General features: G+C 43.2%; 1 pseudogene; it reads left to right on the forward strand.

Moving 5' to 3' along the window:
* Nucleotides 1-22,691, forward strand: part of LOC121877362 — a 90,860-nt pseudogene that overhangs the window by 16,645 nt on the left and 51,524 nt on the right.

Here is a 22,691-nt window from a genome sequence, read left to right on the forward strand (position 1 = left end):
TTCACAGTGGCACCACACTTGTTCATCAAAGTTCAGAGTAGCTCACAGCTGTTCATCAATGTTCAGAGTTGCTCATAGCTTTCATCAATATTCATACTTGCTGATAGTTGTTCATCAATATTCCGAGTGGACATCTGTATCCACAGATGTCCACAAGTGTATAAAACAAAATTAAGAAGGTTATTGAGTCGACAGATGTTTTTTCCGTGATTCGCAGCTGTCAATAATAACTCTGATACACTTATATTGGAAATAAGTATGTGCTGACATGCGTTCATGATGGAGAGAGAGAGAGAGAGAGAGAGAGAGAGAGAGAGAGAGAGTTATATAGCTCTGTAATGGCCCTTGTTTCATAAACAGAAGAATTATATAAACGGGTTAATTACATTTGATTTATATACTGATTCATCCCCTGTAACTTTCCACTAGCTATGAGGTGACATGTTCAGTGCACATGATAAGGTGTGCCCACGGGAAGCTGCGTCATATTATGCTGAGTTCAGGCATTAAGTAGCCGGCTTTCTGGCCACCCAAAGCAGGCAGTAGCTTGATATCCTTGACTAGAGGAAGACGTTATTTGAGAGCCGCCGTGGATGGCTCCGTCTTCCCTCGAGGGAGGACGACTAGCCTATTCCGTTCTCCCTCGATGGGTCACTACTCATAGCAGTCACACTCACAATCTTACATCGAACGGACGTGATTATACGGCCTATTTACATAGCCACCGTCCTCTCCCTTCACGCTCATAAATAGTGGAAGTTACGGTTGATCTACACCCAGGAATTATATAAACACTACTTTTTTTTTAATAAAAGAAGAAACTACAATTGGGTTTCGTTACTAAAGCCCAATATAATATAAATGTACCAGCCTGGTTAACTTTGAATTAACCAGCTAGTTCAGCTCTTCTTCCTTAATAACACACAGGTATTATAACACAGTATAAGCGAGGGATGTAACCTGGCTCTCATTAATAGTGGTGGTGATAGTGGAGGTTGTGGTAGTGGTGGTTGTGGTGGTTAATGGTAGTGGTGGTGTTAATAGTGGTAGTGGTGTTGGTGTTAGTAGTGGTGGTGGTGTTAGTAGTTGTAGTGGTGATGGTGTAAATTGTGGGGTTAATGGTGGTGGTGCTAGTGCTGGTGGTGGTGTTAGTGGATGTGGTGGTGGTGGTGTTAGTAATGGTACTGGTGTTAGAGGTGGTGGTGGTGATGACAGTGTATAAATGGTGGTGCTGATGGTGTTAGTCTTGGTAGTGGTGATGGTGTTAGTAGTGGTAGTGGTGATGACAGTGTATAAATGGTGGTGGTGGTGGTGGTGGTGAGGCAGGACATAACTAAGACAGTCGGTCGAGTTAATGTAAACATAACCTTAAATATTCATATATAATTTCTTCATACACGTGTTTATGCGGATGTGTTTTTTCAGCCCCATGTGTGAACTGTCTGTTTGTCTTGGAGAATTTTAATGTTTTTAATGATATGAAATTTGCATAAGAAGTTTGTATATAGACTTCTTACCTATTTTCCACAAACTAAACGAAACTATTCCTATATATTTCACACAAAGATTACAACAAAATTTAAAATAGAAAATATATGTATAATTTGCTATTAAAAACTTCATAAACACCACTAAACGATTGAAGAAACTATTGGCACAGTTTATAATAAATAACCGGGAAAAGTACAGATATTGATAACATTTGGGTGTGAGTCAGCACCTGTTCGTTCTCCGCCCTAAATGATGTCTAACTCCTCACAAAGATAATATGTAGAACTTCAACAATTATTCATCACTTGTGTTAAGAGGGTCCAAAGGGTCTCGGTACCTCCTTCCACGTCGCAAACCTTGATCGTTAACTATACATCGATCAACTCCATCTTGTTTGCTAACACATAAACAAACACGACTGCTGTTTATAAGATCATTTTAAACTGATTAGATTTTATCTTTTAATAATATTTTCTACTGAAATTTTAAATGAAACATATTTTGTGAAGTATTATCTGATAAAACAGCTTTAATAAGGATTATTATAGCTCGGAAGGCATCTACTGTTTGTGTAAGTTACGGCCTCCAGATTTATGTGACGTCACAAGATGGCGGATATTTTGTTTCGAGTATCGTTGTAGAGAAGACTTACAACCTCGAGGGTCGACTTACAGAGTCAACTGGGAGATATAATATTGAAGATATTTTTGAGTATCCGGGCCCTAGATGTTAATCGATTGTAGAGCCGTGCTCCGGGTAGTTGATTAACCAGTGCAGTTGGCGAGTCGTCCGGTCTTCTTGGGTTATTGCTAATCATTGAGGCATGCAGCTCATTAACTTCGCGTTTGGTTGTGTCACCATAAACTATTGTATGTCTAGGATATACAGTACAGTAATCTTCATGTTCGTCACCAATCTGTTCCTTTGAATGTTTGTCCGTCTAAACAATAACATCAGTTCTTCTTGGTGTAGTTGCCTCCACATGAAGGTAGCACAGCCAGTAAGTGTGTGAGGGCTCGGGTACGAGATGTGGCAGGGCAGCGCTGTAGTCAGGGCTGAATAAATGGGCGAATAAACGGGCGTGGGACAGTGAAATTACCCGTTTTGTGTGGCTGAAGAACACTCACCACATGGCTGTTAAATTTGTTTATGTTATTATTGTTTTAATATTACTGCAGATATTTATGAAATGTATCCTTTACTATTTCCATTGTGTTATGATAAGGTGTAAAAATTCGTCTGTGTCGGTTGATAGTGGTGAGACATCCAGTGTTTTCATAATAAGTTTGATACTTTAACTTAGAGTGTTTGTGACAAATTAAATATATAAACAACAAAGCTGACAGCATATCAGTAATTACTCTGCAGCCCAACACTAAGTCTCTGCCAGAGCACTACACTGTACCCCCACACACTCAGATCCGTGGTAGAGACATAAATCACTCGATATTAATGACGTGTGCATCTCATTATGAACTGAGGGTGATGTGTTGAACAATATAACAACCAAGGTAGCGCAATATGTCTAATATAATGATACCAAATTATGATATCTTAATTTGATGGTTTGTGTGAGATGAACTTAATTACGGTGGGAAGTGAACGTATTTCATCCTCTGTTCCACTGTATAGTAAGCCACACCTCATCCTTCGTGTCATATCATGTGTAAGATGTCAGTAGAATTATAGATCCAGGAACACGAAATTATAATTTATGACAAGTTTGGTGGTGACCTGTAAGTCCAGTGCTGCGTTCAGGTTTAATGATGACAATATTTAGGTTTGGTTCACACAGACTAGATGGAGTGGCTGGGGATTATCAGTGTTCATATTGTTGCATCAGCTCTGGTAAATTAAATAAGGTGATATACAAATGTTTCTCTACTCACTCCTTCCATACTGCGAACTGATTTCGGTACTTATTCGGTGGGACTCTAATGTGCGGTGGTCAATACTAAATACAAAACCTCGGTTCATGGGACAATGTAGAGGAGATTGTGATGATAATTAATAATAATTATATAAACATTTATTAATACAGACTACTGGATATGTTTCGAATCGTAATTAAATATTTGTCTACATTTATGAAACTGTGTAGCTATTCCACTGTGACTGCTGTGTACTGAATCATATCGCTGCCAAGATGATAAGTGTTGTACTATATGAAACAAAATTAAAAACAATGGAGGGATCCTACACAGGCCACTGCCTCCTTCCTCGGCATTAGGTAAATTAATATGCTGTCAAGTGTTGGTTTACAAACTCAATTTTCACAAACAAATATATTATGAGAACACATGTCTGACCACTAGTTGGCAACAGACACAGCAGAACACTTACCTTGTATTATATAAAAATGATTTTATAATATATTTTCACCATTCCGATACATTTCATCAACATCTGCGATAAAATACAAATAATGAAGGAGGTAAACAGATAAACTAACTCTGTAATACATGTGATGCAGCATTGGTGTCACTGAGGGACTAGGACTGACCTACAGGGTACCGGCACACTGGGCAATCCGCGGTTTCACGCCCATGACTTCGGTGCTGCTTTGCCACATCTCGTACCTGTGCCCTAACACATTCCCAGTCCGTGGTACGTTCTTGTGAAGACAACTGTACATGTCAGTAGAACTTCTCCTACAACACATTTACAGACAAAGGCACCTAATGATTTTGGTCATCACCGGATCAAAGGTCAGTGACACAGGTCAGGGGAGCATTCAATTGATGACTGCAGTTGTGTTTATTTGCGGTTGTGAGTTTTAGTGTTTACTTCCTTTTTTTTATTATTGTTGTTTTGTTGTCATGTATGTTATCTGATATTGTTTTTAATGATGTTTGTTGTTTTTTTTCTGTTGATCAAGTTTCACTGATACACTTTATGACACACACACACACACACACAAACTCTCAAGTAAAATGATACGGTTGATAAAAGAGAAGGAGAGAGAATGATCGAGAGAGAGAGAGGCGGACAGACATTTTTTTCTGGTGGGTGCAGGTTGTGTGAGGGTGTATGAGTTCCCTGTACTGTACATTAATACTGGGAGTCTGGGACGAGACCCTTCTGCTGAGACCACCTTATCCCCCCCTCCCTCCCCCTCTCTCTCTCTCTCGTAATGACGTCAAGGCCCTCCCCCAACCCCCCTTAATTAAACAGGGGTGGCAATGTGTCCACACTCCCCCTATTGTCGCAGTCCTTTGAGCGTTCATTCAAATGACACTTTTTCCCCCCACGTAGCATTGTCGAGACTTGACCCGGCGTCATTTAGGAGGTTTCGCTGTCACCCGTTTTCTTTTCGCTTTGCTTTGTGTTGATTTGTTGATTTTTTTCTTCTTCTATTATTCCTCGCTCTGAAAATTGGTACGTGTGTGTATTGGCGACTCGTGAAGTAATTTCTGCCGTTGATAATGGCTCCCCGCGCTACGTTGTCTGTCTGTCTGTCCGTCTGTCTGTCTGTCTCCATTCTCACAAAGCCACCAACGTGAATGAACGAATCGAACAATGCAATATCGTTAATTTTTTTTTATGTGTGTCTGTGTGTGTGTTTGTGTGTTTGGTCCGTCGTAGTTGTTGGGCAATATCATAATTTTTTGTCCTTTTGCAACTGTTGTCCAATATGAGTTTTTTCCCTTTTGCAGTTTGTTTGGTGCAATATCATACACTTTTTTTTTCATTTACTTTTTTTTGTTTCACCTCTGCATTTTTTTATACATTATTGTAACTTTTTCTCTATGGTTGTTTTACTCTGTCGTGTATAATATTTTACACTGGAATTATTGTACCTGTGAATGTGTGGCAGTTTTTATCACTGCTGACTCAAGTGTGGTGTGCTGTTGCCGTCATATGGTCACTGTTTTTATGTGCGTTTATATTTTGTTGTTGTTCTTGTTCTTGATTTTCTTGTTACTGTTCTTATTTGTGTTCTTGTTGTTATTGTTGTTGTTTTCGTAGTGTTTTGATTAGGAAGTTGAACCGAAAAATATTAGATTAAGATTTTGAAGAATGTTTAGGTCAGAGGTCATGTTGAGGTCAAAGGTTATGTTCAGGTCAAAGGTCTTGTTTAGTTCAAAGGTCTTGTTGAGGTCAAAGGTCTTGTTTAAGTCAAAGGTCATGTTTGAGTCAAAGGTCATGTTTAGGTAAAAGGTCATTTCTAGGTCAAAGGTCTTGTTTAGTTCAAAGGTCTTGTTTAGGTCAAAGGTCATGTTTAAGTCAAAGGTCATGTTTTGGTCAAAGGTCATGTTTAGGTCAAAGGTCATGTTAAGGTCAAATGTCTTGTTTAGGTCAAAGGTCTTGTTTAGGGCAAAGGTGTTGTTCAGGGCAAAGGTGTTGTTTAGGTCAAAGGTCATGTTTAGGGCAAAGGTCTTGTTTAGGTCAAAGGTCTTGTTTAGGTCAAAGGTCTTGTTTAGGTCAAAGGTCTTGTTTAGGTCAAAGGTCTTGTTTTGGGCAAACCTCTTGTTTAGGTCAAAGGTCTTGTTTAGGTCAAAGGTTTTGTTTGGGGAAAAGTCCTTGTTTAGGTCAGAGGTCTTGTTTAGGTCAAAGGTCTTGTTTAGGTCAAAGGTTATGTTCAGAGCAAAGAAGGAGGATAGAGGGGATAGGAGAAGAGGAGCGGAGGGGAAGGGGAGAAGGAAGGGAAAGAGGAGTGGGAGGGGGAAGAGGAGAAGGGGGGTGGGGGGAGGAGGAGAAGGAGAAGGAAAAGGAGTATTGCTAAACTTACATTCTGCTGTAAATGCTGTGAACTATCTGTAATTTATCCACCGCCTGTAACAGCTGTCCAAAGCCGTAGATACAGCGATATTACTGTACTCTACGCTGTTATTGCTGTATACTACTGTATTTCTTACGTGCTGCAGCAGCCGTCACTTAGGCAGCACTCGACACACCACTGGCTGTTAATGCTGCACTTTGCTGTACTTTATATACTGACTTTTAACAGCTGGAAAATCCTTAGTAACCACAGCAGTATTTTGTAAACACACTCTCTCTCTCTCTCTCTCTCTCTCTCTGGCCTCTTAAAGTCGCACCTTACATCTTCTTGCACACTGTCGCACACTCTCACCTACTGGGGCAGCGTCAGAAACAGAGAGAGAGAGAGAGAGAGCGTCAGAAACAGAGAGAGAGAGACAGAGAGAGAGAAATTAAATACATCAACTACAGCTCTTCACAGCAACAAGAACAGCACCACCACAACAGCAAGAATAGCACCACCACAGCAACAAGAACAGCACGGCATCACCACAGCAACAAGAATAGTATCACCACAGCAGCAAGAACAGCACCACCACAGCAACAAGAACAGCACCACCACAGCAGCAAGAACAGCACCACCACAGCAACAAAGAACAGCACGACATCACCACAGCAACAAGAACAGTATCACCACAGCAACAAGATCAGCACCACCACAGCAACAAGAACAGCACGGCATCACCACAGCAACAAGAACAGCACCACCACAGCAACAAGAACAGCACGGCATCACCACAGTAACAAGAACAGTATCACCACAGCAACAAGAACAGCACCATCGGGGTAATCAACACTCGCGAAATGAACTTCATCTATCCCACTCGATCACTCACGACAGGTATTGACCAACCAGGTAGGAGGGCAGGTAGGAAGGTAGGTAAGGAGGTAGGGAGGGAGGCAGTGAGAAAGGTAGGTAGGAAGGTAGGGAGGTAGGCAGTGAGAGAGGCAGGTAGGAAGGAAGGTAAGGAAGGAGGTAGGAGGGGATGTAGGTAGGGAGGGATGCATTGAGGGAAGGAGGCAGATAGGAAGGTGAGTAAGGAAGGGGGGAGATATTGAAGGGAGGAGGCAAGTAGGAAGGTAGGATGGGAGGGAGGTAGTAGTGCAGGTAGGAAGGTAGGTAGGGAAGGAAATGGGTAAACAGATAAGGAAGACAGGTAAGGGAAACTAGTATTGGAGACAGGTAAGGTAGACAGGTAAGGGAGACAGATAAGGAATACAGGTAAGGAATACAGGTAAGGGAGACAGGTAAGGTAGACCAATTCAAACTGTTTACAATGTGCATCATAAGGCCAGGTGTCCCCTTCCCTCCTCCCCCCGCCCATGACTCACACCTACACCTCCATGGGGCGGCGAATTATTGTATCTTGAAAGAACGCCATTACGGACGAACGATAGTCTGGCGCATCTTTGACGAACTTTCTTTTAGTACTGATATGAAAGTGTCTTAAGTTCGTACCAGTGTAATCCGAACTTAGGTGGAAGTTCGTTCGGCATATCATCCAATAGTCAGCGAACGTTTATCTGGTCTAACATTCAAAAGCCAGCGAACGTTTATCTGGTCTAACATCCAAAAGCCAGCGAACGTTTATCTGGTCTAACATCCAAAAGCCAGCGAACGTTTAGCTGAGATAAGGTATTGTAGACTGAAGGAGAGTAATGCCGGGCGCTGTTTATTGCTCATGCTGACAAAGAGTTAACGCCAGTGCCAAGATTTATCTCGGGGTCTCTTAACACTGGAAGGCAATACTAATGGCTGTGTGGGGTCAGCTGGGGACCCATTAGGAGAGGGAGGGACCTATTATTTACACTAGTATATTATATCCTTATCGCCTGTCTCAAGTAGGACGATGTGAACATAATCTTTTGGCAATGTGTCTATTGGAACTTGAAGCTAATAGAAGAGTGTCTTTTAAAATCTGAATCTTTTAGAACTGCGTCTATTGTGTTTCGAATTTATTAGTACCAGGGTCTATTATTACTAGGATCAACTAGTACTAGGGTCTTAATGCTAGGGTCTGTTAGTACTGTGGTCTATTAGTACTGTGGTCTATTAGTACTGGGGTCTATTAGTACTAGGGTCTATTAGTACTAAGCCTACTAGGACGTATTAAGAGTTAGCCTAATTATATCAGGGGTCTATTAGCGTTCAGCCTATAAGGATACAACCTATTACATCTGGGGACTATTAGGAGTCAATATATTACGTCTGTGTTCTATTAGACCTCACCCTAACTTATTTGGGGCCTATTGGGACTCAACATAATAGAACTGGGGCCTATTGGGACTCAACATAATAGAACTGGGGCCTATTCGGACTCAACATAATAGAACTGGGGCCTATTGGGACTCAACATAATAGAACTGGGGCCTATTGGGACTCAACATAATAGAACTGGGGCCCATTGGGACTCAACATAATAGAACTGGGGCCTATTACGATACTCACCTTTCAGAATTGGGGTCTAATAGAACAACTAGAGACCAAGTGACCACTGAGCCTGTGTGTTAATGAGGCGTGGCGTAATTTACAGGTAGATAAGCGTTCTCCCAGCCCCTCCTCCCCCGTCCACAGGCTCACCCTGGCTAAGCGCTAATGCAATGTACTCCCAGAGCGCACAACCATTGAGTGTGATCGTCTGGTGAAAGAGAAATGGTTTTGAAGTGTCTTGAAATCCTCTCTCTCTCTCTCTCTCTCTCTCTCTCTCTCTCTCTCTCTCTCTCTCCTCTCTCTCTCTCTCTCTCTCTCTCTCTCTCTCTCTCTCTCTCACCTCCTCCTCTCTCCTCTACTCTCTCCCTCCTCTCTCTCTCTCCTTATTGTAATAGTACAGAATCGTTCTGCCATTTCCTTGGTAGAGTGATCTTCATTTATACCTCGGAGAAAGTCCTCTCTTTTGCGGCTGTCTAATGGAACTAGCTCACTTTTGAAGCTAGAGGCAGATATTATTGCAGAAGAGTGTGAGAAAGAAAGAGAGTAGATTGAGAAATGAAGAAATGAAAGAAGAAATGAAAAGACAGAAGAAGAGAGAGAGAGGAGAGATGAGAAGAGAAATAGTGAAAACAAAGAAGAAAGACAAGAAATAGATAGATAAAGAGAGTTAAATAGAAAAAAAGAAAGAAAGAAGGAAAAAGAAAGAAAGACTGAATGAGACACACAGAACGCAGTGAAGGAGACGGGGAATGACGCCTCGACCAAACAGCAAAAAGCAAAGGTGTGATAAACGCCAAGATAACGAGGAAATATGAGCTATTTAAGGGTAGACAGGCGAGACACCGATAAACACAGGAGGAGGAGGAGGAATATGCGTGAGAGAGAGATTTAACATAAGGATATTTGAGAAAGTTTACCCAGAGCCTTCGAATATTGATATCAGACTTGTTGTCAGCGTAGACCATTTAAGTTAAATTGAAGAGGAGGTTGGGGTGAGGCAGCAGGTGTAGGTGGGTACTGTGGTGGAGGAAGGGGGAGGGAGGGGAGGGGGGTGGGGAGGCAGGGAGGGGCGGGGCAGGCAGGCAGTGCTGGGGTGTTTGGGGGTTGGTAGCTGGTGGTGGGGAGAGGTGGGGAGGTGGTAAGAAAAGGGTGGGCGAGGAGTGGGGGAGAAGAGAGGGGGGGGGATCAGCCAAGACCTCACCACTATGGTTTACACAAATACCTGGGATTTGTAGGTCGATTAGTGCGGCAACTATGAGTCTGAATCAACACCAGGTAGAGAGAGAGAGAGAGAGAGAGAGAGAGAGAGAGGGAGAGAGAGAGAGAGAGAGAGAGAGCTCTGAACGCTATTCTACAACATGGACAATATAAGTCATCACACTCAAAAGGTTGGTTTTGTCCTCAAGGTAGTAGTAAGTAATCGTACTGAAAGGATTAAGTCATCATACTCAAGGGGTTAAGCTATCATACTCAAGGGGCTAAGTCATCATACTTAGGGGGTTAAGTCAATCGTGCTCAAGGATTTAAAGTTTAAATCATCATATTCAAAGGATTACGAAAATACATCGTATTAGAGAACGATAAAAGTGTGTGAGTGTGTGTGTGTGTTTATATCGGAGAACTGTGGTGTAATGTTCAGCATGCTCGCCTCGCAAGCGAGCGGACCCGGGTTCGATCCCCGGGCAGGGTGAAACTATGGGCAAGTTTCTTTACGCCATTTGCCTCTGTCTACCCAGCAGTAATTGGGGACCTGGGTTTTAATCGATTTGCGGATCGTGTTCCGGGGTAGTGGTTAGCCAGTGCAGTTAGTGAGTTGTCCGGTCTTTTCGGACTATTTCTTGACACTGGATCATGCAACTCGTTAACTTAGGTTGTGGTTGTTTTGTTGTCAACAGCTTCTTCACCTTAAACAAATTCACGCCTAGGTGGCCCTTGGGCCGGCCATCCTCGTTACATGAGGGGTAACCATTATATATATCATCACTTGATAACAATATTTGAAGTTGATGGTAAATTTTCTCACAAATACACTTATGCACTTGTTTATGCCTTGTTTATCGTCTTGTTTTGTAAAAGAAAGAAATATATTTTATTCGTTCAATGTAAAAAGCAAATAAAAACAATGACTTTATTTAAAATACCAGGGAGGTTTCTCTCACACACACACAAAGTAAACATCAGGGATTCAGAAGTGGAGCCAAACACGACCCAGGGCCGAGCCGAGCTGACTAATGCAGATTTTAATGTCCTCTTACCTCGCCGCCGCTCACTCCGAAACCATTTTTTTTTCGGATTTCCTTTTTTACGAACTCAGATTATACAAATACGTTTTTTTACAGACTTTTTTGCGATCACAATTTTTACAAATCTTCATTTTTACGAACCCTTTTTTCGAAAACCTATTTACGAACCCTTTTTACAAACCCCTTTTACGAACCCATTTATATGAACCCTTTTTACAAGCCCCTTTTTACGAACCCATTTAAAAAAAAACATTTTATGCGATTTTTTTTTACGAAACCATTTTAACGAAAAAAAATTATGAACCCTTTAACGAATCCTTTTTTACGAACCCTTTTTTTACTCAGAGAGGATGTGCTAGGATTTCCCGCCACCACCGAGGGAAGAGGGAGGGTCTACCGGATTGAGGCGTTAGTGAAAAAAAATAATCCAATAGAATCTTTTAAAAGTCCCGTAATATATACTTTTTTAGATTAGGTCCGATTTACCAGCAGGAACATAAGACCCCGTAAAGATAATGAGGTATTGGAACAAATCTTGGGTAATATCTTATTCGTTTTTAATATCTCTTGGAAGTAATATGGTGAGCCTTTTTCAGGAGGACCTTTATATCGGCTTATATTCATCCTTGTAATGTTTCAGTTTATGTCGATATACTAACAAAAATATACGACTTTTTAAACACACTGAAATATTGGAATGAGTAACGTATGATAATCTCTTCTTCATTTCTATCACTATTTTACATCATTATTGCAGAAAGTCTGTTACGACACTTGGTAATTGAATTGTATTTATACTGTATATTCTGTTATTTGTATTCTGTTGTTTTGGGTAATCCTTTATTAATGTATCTTTATTGCGTACGATGTTCAGTTTATCCTGCTGTTATTAATGTGTGATGGGGACTGCCAAGCGTCGCCACACTGGACCATATTACTGATCATATTGGATGAGTCGAAGCCATACGTAATGCTTCGATTCATTCATTCGAGGTTTGGTGTTGGGTGTTGGGACCTGGGTTAACCAAAAGTCAGTCAAATTGTGGTGAGTACGGTCGCCGGCTGTGGGTCTCGCCTCCTTCTCCTCCATAGTAATGAGTACATCGTGTGAACTGTCTTCACGTATACTGTTCCTGCTCCATTACGTTAAGTACTGTATGTTGTAACTGATTTAATTGTACGCTTAATAGTATTATGCTCTGTTGTATGCTCTGTCAACGGGTAAATTTTCATACTGAACAAACCTGCTATTTAGTTCTTGTGGCATTAGTGTTTCGAGAAGACATTGTAAATAGTTTAACTTAATTATATCAAGTTGTTTTACTCGGCCGATTTGTTTCACCCATATTTAAGATTGACGAGTCTTTAAAAACGCTTCATGGTAAGGAGTTAGTTTTGGTCGTGAACCCAATAGAAGTCAATGTAACAAATCTATTAATTATTCTTTAAGCTTTATAGAATTTTAATCATTTTTAAGTTTGATAATATTCCCATTCTTTTATGTTTATATTACCAGCCAAAAATGTTAGACCCAGTTAACATAAGAAATAATGGAACGGACCCTTGTTAACATCCAGTTGCTCATTTCTTGGTAGTTTAATCACCGGCTTCTGTCACAACCTGAGGCCATTCCTGTTATCAGTACGGGAGGGAATTTACACCCTACAACATTTAAAGTTAAGGAAGTTTTTATGATGGGGAAATTTTAATAGTTTTTTTTTTTTTTGAGCAAACGACACGAACTTTCCATGTCAAACCTAAACCAGAGACATGAGCTAGGGTTAGGTTAGGTTACGTATTGTTTTGGTGTGAAGTTCCTCTGTCCACCACTAGATGGCTCTGAGTGCGTGAACCCTGAAACAATAATTATTTCATTTTTATTTTAACATTATTATCACAGTTAATGTAATTGTTATGGGTGATTGTTTTGCCTAATTGATGCTTGTCTGCTTGTAAAGAGAGAGAGAGAGAGAGAGAGAGAGAGAGAGAGAGAGAGAGAGAGAGAGAGAGAGTTGCTATAGTTAACGTGATGATATATGTAAGGTTCGATAGCATGTTTGATATCTGTACAGTATAATTGTATGTAATTATCACCAGGTGGCTTTATTTCCTCCACAATAACCACCACATTTGCCACGACATTAACCCCCATTGCAACTACCACAATCACCAACCCGCAAAACAGCTGTACCGCCATCATCACCCTTCTCTCTCTCTCTCTCTCATTACTACCACTACCACAACTACTAACCACCAACATCTTCTTAACCCCCCCAGGACTACTATATATTGCCAGGAGAGAGCGCAGTTCTCTCTCTCTCTCTCAACCACAACTACTATTATTACTACAACAACTACTACTATCACCATCACTAACCACCAGCATTTTTTCTCCCTCTAGGACTACCGTAATGGCCGGGGAGGGAGCACTGTTGTTCCCTTACTATCGCGTCGTGTTCAATTCCTCTGACTACCATGACGCGTACGACGAACTGCAGCGATGGTCGGACGAGGTACTCACCCGCCTCTCCAGCACGACCACGGACGCTGACGACCCTCTACCACCAGCGAATGACCTTGACCACACCCCCACCACACTTCAGGAGGTGAGTTACGACCCCATTCCCTCCTTAATCCCAGCGAACGACCTTGACTACCACACCCCCCACCACATTTCTCTCTCCCCCAATCACTCAGGTACGACTCCCCCCTACCACCAGGACACGACCTTGACCACTCATCCCCTCACCCCCTCCCCTCCCCACTCCATGAGGTGAGTGACGGGGGGAGGGGAGTTACTCATTATCTCGTACATAATAATTAATATTTACAGGTAAAATAAATCACTCACTCATATCTATAGTTCTTAAGACATTACCTATATGTTGATGACACTACATGCTAATTCATCTACCTGTGTAATTAAGTAGGTTCGGTAGTTATGTAGGTATTTAATTGTTGACTACATGTACTTTTTACCTTCAAATGTGCTTAATTTACTTTTTTCTGAGTAAACAACAATTCTGATAAGTAGACGAAGAGAGAGAGAGAGAGAGAGAGAGAGAGAGAGAGAGAGAGAGAGAGAGAGAGAGATCTTAAAACAAAACAAAAAAGTAAAAATATGTAATTGGATCGTTGAGAAAAATTTAATTAAAATATCTGCTTCTGTTAAACACAAAAGACTCCTATATTAACATTGTCTCATTTTTTATACATTTATTCTCGTTGTTTTTTTTTTTAGGACTGTTAAAACAAAAGTAATAAACACATTGGGAATAAAACAAGAAAACAAACCACATTAAAACAGATAGTTAAAACATATCCATTTGGTTTATTCTTTTAAGCAGTGGTTAGGTGTCCGTCCACAAACCTTTAAATACTTCCGCTATTTGTCCGGCACTCGCATCTGATTGGTCGAAATTGATGATTCTCTACTCTCCCTCAGTCTCCCACACAGGTAACTCTTCCTCACTCTCCCACACAGGTAACTCTCCCTCACTCTCCCACACAGGTAACTCTTCCTCACTCTCCCACACAGGTAACTCTTCCTCACTCTCCCACACAGGTAACTCTTCCTCACTCTCCCACACAGGTAACTCCTCCCCCACCCTCCACATAGGTGACTCCCTCCCACTCTCCCACACAGGTGACCTCCCTCACCTCCCACACAGGTGACCTCCTCACCTCCCACACAGGTGACTCCCTCCCCCCCACCTCTCCCAAGTGTCATGGGTGACCTCCCACCTCCCACACACAGGTGGACTCCTCCCCCACCTCCCACACAGGTGGACTCTCCCCTGTACTCCTCCCACACAGGCAGGACTGTCCCTCACTCTCCCACACAGGTGACTCCCTCACCTCCATTGGCTGAGGTGATCAGTCCTCACTCTCCCACACACACGTGACTCCCCCCTCCTCACCTCCCACAGGTGACTCCTCCCCACCTCCCACACACAAGGGTATTCCCTCACCTCCCACACAGGTGACTCCCCACCTCCCACTAGCAGGTGGACTCTCCCACCTCTCCCCACACAGGTGACTGTCCCCACTCCCTCCCCACACAGGTGACTCTCCTCCTCACTCTCCCACACAGGTGACTTCTCCCCACTTCTCCCACACAGATAACTCTCCCTCACTCTCTCCCACACACAGGCAACTCTCCCCACTCCCACACAGGTAACCTCCTCACTCTCCCACACAGGTAACTCTCCTCACTCTCCCACACATAGGTGACTCCTCCCTCACTCTCCCACACAGGTGACTCCCTCCCCACTCTCTCCCACACAGGTGACTCTCCCTGCCTCCCCACACAGGTGACTCTCCCTCACTCCCACAAGGTAACCTCCCCCACCTCCCACACAGGTGACCTCCCCACTCTCCCACACAGGTAACCTCTCCCCCCACTCTCCCACACAGATAACTCTCCTCACCTCCCACACAGGTAACTCTCCCTCACTCTCCCACACAGGTGACTCTCCCTCACTCTCCCACACAGGTAACTCTCCCTCACTCTCCCACATAGGTGACTCTCCCCCACTCTCCCACACAGGTAACTCTTCCTCACTCTCCCACACAGGTGACGGCCTCTCCACTCTCACTGGTCTACAACCTGACCAGTGGACTCGACCTGGGCCTTAACTGGTCCTCAGCACCGCTTGTGCCTTCTGGAGGTCTGGACCCATCCCTGACCTCCAACTGGTCCTCCGGACTCGACCTCGACAGCCTCCCGCTCGACCTCCACAGCCTCCCGCTCGACCTCTTCAATGGCAACGCCACCTCAGGGCCATCACCCTTCGCTGTCGACTTCAACGGTTCCTTAGACTCTCTGGGTGATGGGTGAGTCGATCTTCATCTCTGACCTTCATATTCGACGATCATATCCGACCGTTTTATTCGACGTTCACATTCAATATTCATATTCGACCTCAAATATAATTGAAATAAAATAAATCACATTACCAACGAAAGAGATGAAAAAAAATCTCATATTACCCCAAAAATTATCTCATAAAATGTCACAATAAAAAATTAAATCCATTAAGCTGTGTCATAACAAACAATAAAAGACGTAATAAAGATGTAAGAAGTATATACACAGAAGAGTGAGTGGGAAGGAAATAAATACTGTACGATAAGTTTTTGTGTTGTCAGGTACGATGTTCTCAACGGGACCAACTACACGGCGCCTGGCCTTGACGTGTCCAGCTTCGTCCCTGCTAGCGACAGATACTCCATATATGAGGTATGGTAATTATTGTTATTATTATTATATACTCCATAATGTAAGATAAAACTTTTCGCACTTACGACCAAACAAACGTGAGTAGGTTAGTATGGTGTCGAATTATTATCATTGTAACTCTACCGTAATGTGACGATTTTTTATTTAATTCTTTTTAGTGTAAATTAACAGAAAAAATCAACTTAGGGTAATTTGAGAATGTTGTGCAGGTTTTCTCTTGTATATTGATTTTTTTTTTACTGTATTTCTGTTATCAAAAAGTTTCGTATTTATTATTAATGTTGAGAGGAATTGAAAGGTATTTTAGAGAAAGGAATGAGGGAAAGAGAACGATAGGTAAAACGAAGGAAGGAAGGAAGGAAGGGAGAGAAATATAGAGTGATAGGGAGAGAAAAGGGTCAAAAGAGAGGAGAAACAGAAAAATACAGAGCAACGGAGAGAGAAAGAGAAGATCACGAGACAGACAGATAGACAGACAGACAGATAGACAGACAGACAAAGAAAGTAATTAGACTCTCCTGGTTTACTGAGTACCTGCGGCGATTTACTGACGAAAGAGAGAGAAAGAAAACGATGTGACAAAGAGAGAGAGATAGTAAATTTGTATGTATGAGAGAGAGAGAGAGAGAGAGAGACAGAGACAGACTAAATAACAGTTAGAAAGACAGAGACAGACAGACAGAAAAGCTGAAGCAACTTACCGAAGAGAGAGAGAGAGAGAGGGGAGAGAGAGAGAGAGAGGAAGAAAGAGAGAGGCAGAGAGAGAGAGGCAGAGAGAGAGAGAGAGAGGGAAGAAAGAGAGAGAGGCAGAGAGAGAGAGAGAGGGGGAAAGAGAGAGAGGCAGAGAGAGAGAGAGAGGTTTGAACCGACCTTCATCATACTTGTCTTCAGTTTATTAAATTTCAGAGAGAGAGGAGAGAGAGAGAGAGAGAGAGAGAGAGAGAGAGAGCAACTGGACCGAGTCTTATCATAATTGTGGTGTTTGTTGACTTACAGGCAGGCCATTGAAAGGGGGACCAACACATACATACATACATACATACACTTACACACACATAGGTCCTGGTCACACCTTCAGCCGCATGTTGAGATGGGTTAACGTGTGTCATTCAGAGAGACAGACAGACATTCATTCAAGAGAGAGAGAGAGAGAGAGAGAGAACGGGGGAAAAAAGGGAAGTGGAGAGAGGGAATGGGAGAAAGAAAGAAAAGAAAGAAAAGAAAGAGAGATAATAAGGAGAGAAAAATAGAGATTGATTGATAAATAAGTCGGTATTTAGGGACAGACAAACAGACAGTCATGGATTTTTTTTTTACCTAATTCTTTCCTATACGATTTTTTATTTACCTTAAAATGACCAACAGTTCAGGTGGTCCTTAAAGAAGATATTTAAGGGATGAAAAAGACAAATAAACGAGAAGAAAAATATCAACAATGAGAAAATAACATGACAGGAAAAAATTAAAAATGAGGAAAATAACAAGAACGTGGAATAGTAATAGGAAATGGAGGAACGTTAACTAGAGGGATAAATAGTATAATAGAAAATAATAAAAGAACCAACAGAAGAAAAAAAAGAGGGAAAAGGGAATGATAATGAAGAAGGAAACTGAAGATAGGAAAATAAGATAACTAACAGACGCGACAGAATGATAATAGAGAATAAGGAAAGTGTAAACATGAAAATAGGACAACAAAAATTGCCCCAGGAGAATGATGATGATGAAGGACAAGGAAGACGTAAGGGGGAAAATAAAGAGGGGGGGAAAAAGGAGAGGACTCATTTTCCTGGGTGTTTGAGGCCGACGTCAACCAAACACTCAAGTTTCTCTAATAACCTCGGAGCCTCTTGTCGACCTCTACCTCTTCCCTCCTCCTCCTCCTCCTCCTCCTACTTCTCCTCCTTCTCTTCCTCCTCCGTCCCTCTTAAGTGATGACCCTTCCCTCCTTCTCCCTCTCTCTCACTCACTCTCTCTCGCTCTTTCCCTCCCACCCTCCTCCCACACTTTCTCATCTTCCCCTTTCCCTCTCCCTCCCTTATGTGATGTCCTTCCCTCCTCCCTCCCTCCCTTAACTGCTTACTCTCCCTCCATCTACCTCAAGTGCCTACCCTCCCTTCCATAAAGAGGTGACCCTCCCCTTTCCCTATCCACTCCCCATACCACTCCCTAAAGAACCCTTTCTCCCTCTCCTCCCTCTCTTCCTCCCTCTCTCTTTCCCTCCCTCAATTGTCTTGCTTCCTTAGTTTACTTCAACGGTAGGGAGACTACATTATCTTACTTCAACGGTAGGGAGACTACATTATCTTACTTCAACGGGACGGGGATTACAGCTATCGTACTTCGGTGTCAACTGAAAGCTTTAAGCCATCGTAACATGGGGCTTGTCTCGGCTGATCGTGAATGTAAACAAACATGACAACGCGGGTCTTGAGCAGTTGGGCTTGTGTTTTAATGCAGTAAAAGCTCAGCTGATCGAGAGTATAAACAAACATCACCACGTGGATCTGGTCAGCTGATCTAGAGTATAAACAAACATCACCACGTGGATCTGGTCAGCTGATCTAGAGTATAAACAAACATCACCACGTGGATCTGGTCAGCTGATCGAGAGTATAAACAAACATCACCACGTGGATCTGGTCAGCTGATCGAGAGTATAAACAAACATCACCACGTGGATCTGGTCAGCTGATTCTGAGTGTAAATAAACAATGATGCATTGTTCTCGCAGACCCAGTCGAGGGCGGGGGAGAGGGGTGAAGGGAGGTTATGAGGGAGGGAAGGAAGGAAGGAAGAGTGATGAGTGAGGGGAGAAGGACAGATAGAGAGAAGTGAAAATCTACAGTAGATCGATAGAGAGATGGATACATTAGCAGTATCATTTATGAGAGGAAATAAAGTTCAAGTTTGTATCGACTTGTAAAGCCATCAAAGCAGAGGAGCAGCAGAGACGAGATGGCAGGCAGCTACCACACACACACACACAACCTTCCTCTTACCCTCAGCCTGCCTCTCACCCTCAGCCTGTCTCTCACCCTTTCTTAGATCACGTCAACGTGCCTTCCAGTGGCATCCCAATTTCATTCGTACGCAAGGAGAAATTACTCTCTCTCTCTCTCTCTCTCTCTCTCTCTCTTCTCTCTCTCTCTCCGTCCCAACTTGTACTTCTGTGGACAACTTCAGGTCTCTTAACTACTTACTCTATAGAACTTCCTCAGGTATAGATACAGGTGGTGATGATGATAGTGATGATGGCAGTGGTGGTGATTGGTGATGGTGGTGATGGTGATGGTGGTGGCGGTGGTGATGGTGGGTGGTGGTGGGTGGGAATAGTGGTGGGGAAGATGATGATGGTGGTGGTGATTGTGATGGTGGTGGTGGTGATAGTAATTGATGGTGGTGGTGACGGTGATGGTGGTGGTGGTGGTGGTGGTGGTGGTGGTGGTGGTGGTGTGATGATGTGGTGGCGATGGTGATTGGGGATGATGGTGGTGGCGGTGGTGATGATAGTGATTATGGTGGTGTTGATGATAGTGATGATGGTGGTGATGGTGGTGGTGGGGATGATGATGGTGGTGATGATAGTGATGATGATGATGGTGATGGTGGTGATGATGGTGGTGATGGTGGTGGTGGGGATGATGATGGTGGTGATGATGATGTGATGATGGCAGTGGTGGTGGTGGTGATGGTGATGATGGTGGTGGTGGTGGTGGTGATGGTGGTGGTGGGTGGGGATAGTGGTGGGAAGATGATGATGGTGGTGGTGATTGTGATGGTGGTGGTGGTGATAGTAATGATGGTGGTGGTGACGGTGATGGTGGTGGTGGTGGTGGTGGTGGTGGTGGTGGTGGTGGTGGTGGTATGGTGATGATGATGGTAGCGATGGTGATGATGCTGGTGGGGATGATGGTGGTGGCGGTGGTGATGATAGTGGTGATGGTGGTGTTGATGATAGTGATGATGGTGGTGATGGTGGTGGGATGATGATGGTGATGATAGTGATGATGATGATGGTGATGATGGTAGTGATGATGGTGGTGATGGTGGTGGGATGATGATGGTGGTGATGATAGTGATGATGATGATGGTGGTGGTGGTGGGGATGATGATGGTGGTGGTGGCGGTGGTGATGATGGTGGTGATGATAGTGATGATGGTGGTGATGATAGTGATGGTGATGATGGTGGTGATGGTGGTGGTGGGATGATAATGTGGTGGTGGTGGATGGTGTGGTAGTAATGATGGTAGGGATGATGATGGTAGTGGTAGGGATGATGGTGGGGATGATGATGGTGGTGGTGATGGTGATGATGGTCGTGATGATAGTGATGATGATGATGGTGATGGTGGTGATGATGGTGGTGATGATGATGATGGTGGTGGGGTGGTGATGATGGTGGTGTGGTAGTGATGATGGTGGTGATGGTAGTGATGGTGGTGGCGGTGGTGATGATGGTGGCGGTGGTGATGGTGGTGGTGGGGATGATGATGGTGGTGGTGGTGATGGTGATGGTGTGGCGGAAGATGGTGATGATAGTGATGATGGTGGTGATGGTGGTGGCGGTGGTGATGATGGTGGTGGCGGTGGTGAGGATGGTGGTGGCGGTGGAGGATGGTGGTGGGATGATGTTGTGATGATAGTGATGATGGTGATGGCGGGTGATGATGGCGGTGATGATGATGGTGGTGGTGGGATGATGATGGTAATACAGTAGTGGGGATGATGATGGTGGTGTAGTTGGTGGTGATGGTGGTGGCGGTGGTGATGATGGTGGGGATGATAGTGATGATGGTGGTGATGATGGTGGTGTGAATAATGATGGTGGTGGCGATGATAGTTGTGATGATAGTGATGATGGTGATGGCGGTGGTGATGATGGCGGTGATGATGACGGTGGTGGGGATGATGATGGTAATACAGTAGTGGGGGATGATGATGGTGGTAGATGGGTGATGGTGGTGGCGGTGGTGAGATGGTGGTAATGATGGTGGTGGTGTGAATAATGATGATGGTGGTGGGGATGATGATGGTGGGGTTGATGATGGTAGGGATGGTGATGTTGGCGGTTGTGATGGTGATGATGGTGGTGGCGTTGGCTGTTGAGGAAGTCAGGGTTATGGATAGAGAGAAACAGACAGACAGACAGAGAACTGCTGCATCCAGGCTATAATCTTGTGCTGTATGCCTGGGCGAACGAAAGGAAATTACATCACCATATATATACAGGACTGAGATTTTTCCGGACTGGCCCGGATTTCCGGCTTTTAGGTCACTGACGGTCATTAAGGAGACTCGGCTGAATGCGATGAGAAAATTTAAGGGTGTAGGACGGTCCTTAGTCTCCAGGGCTAAAGTTTTCAGGACCACCTCAAATGGTCGTATCTTTACTGTATATTTACTGTAAATATTTAATCTTAAAGTTAAACATTTTTATTAATTAATTTTAAAATTTATTCAATGAAAACAAGTATTGAATGTGTAAGTGATTTAAAATATTCAGGAAAAGGAATATCTATGTATACCTTAAAGTTTTCTTAAGGAAAATATTTATTGCTTTATACGAGGAGTGACAGTAAAGGGTGTATAATATTAGTGTTGAAAATGGTCTCCCCTGACCTCCATACACTTACTGTACGTGTTCTAACTCACTACATATTGAGGCCATGATCTTATTGGTAGAAGGATGACTTCTGAACTTCTTGGGGATTGGACAAATTGGATGGATTCCATCTTTGACTCGGAATCTCATCTCCCGTCACCAGACTGGAGGCCATCCTCTGAAGTTAATCTGAATGCTGAGGTCTCGGGTACAGTTAGTGCTGAAACCATAGACATAAACTGCTGATCTTAATCTTTCGTCTACGTTGATACATCGGTCCGCCTTAATCAAGCATCGTTTGTCTCACACTGCAAGCCGTTCAGTGTCTACCTTGTGTAAGATTGGCGGGCGCCGGTCACGACACGGTGAACGTGACGTCAAAGGCTTGATTAGTTTGATAGGGATCGTGCGCGCTGTGCACCTTGCTATGCCGGGGGTCGTCCTCGCTCACGCCCACGCTTGAGCTCCTCGGCCACCTTGTTACTGTGATATATGCCATACTCTCCCACCTTCCTCTGTGGAACACCTTTATTGTTGAACCCTCTCTTGGTGCTAATTTTATAACAATGATGCTCTCAATCTTGCTCAAAAAATAAATTTTCTCAGACGTTATACTTTAAACTCTTAGTCTGAAACAATAACTTGTATCACAATAATCAAACTGAAACAAGTACTAAAATATTCACTTCATGTTTGACTTCTGCCACAAGGCTTTACCCTTTACTCTGTGATCGTCCTTGTAATTCAGTTTAAAGTCAAACGTTAATATATGATGCTTTTAAAAGTTATTCAGGGAAAATAAACATTTGTGTTTACTCGATTTTAAAAACTGTTTAGGGAAATTTAAACAATGAAATATATATAAAGTTTATCTTAACGTTACTCACACACAACACACAGGTTGTGGTGGCGTACAG

This window comes from Homarus americanus, unplaced genomic scaffold (assembly GCF_018991925.1).
Source record: "Homarus americanus isolate GMGI-L3 unplaced genomic scaffold, GMGI_Hamer_2.0 scaffold33468, whole genome shotgun sequence".
Lineage (NCBI taxonomy): Eukaryota > Metazoa > Arthropoda > Malacostraca > Decapoda > Nephropidae > Homarus > Homarus americanus.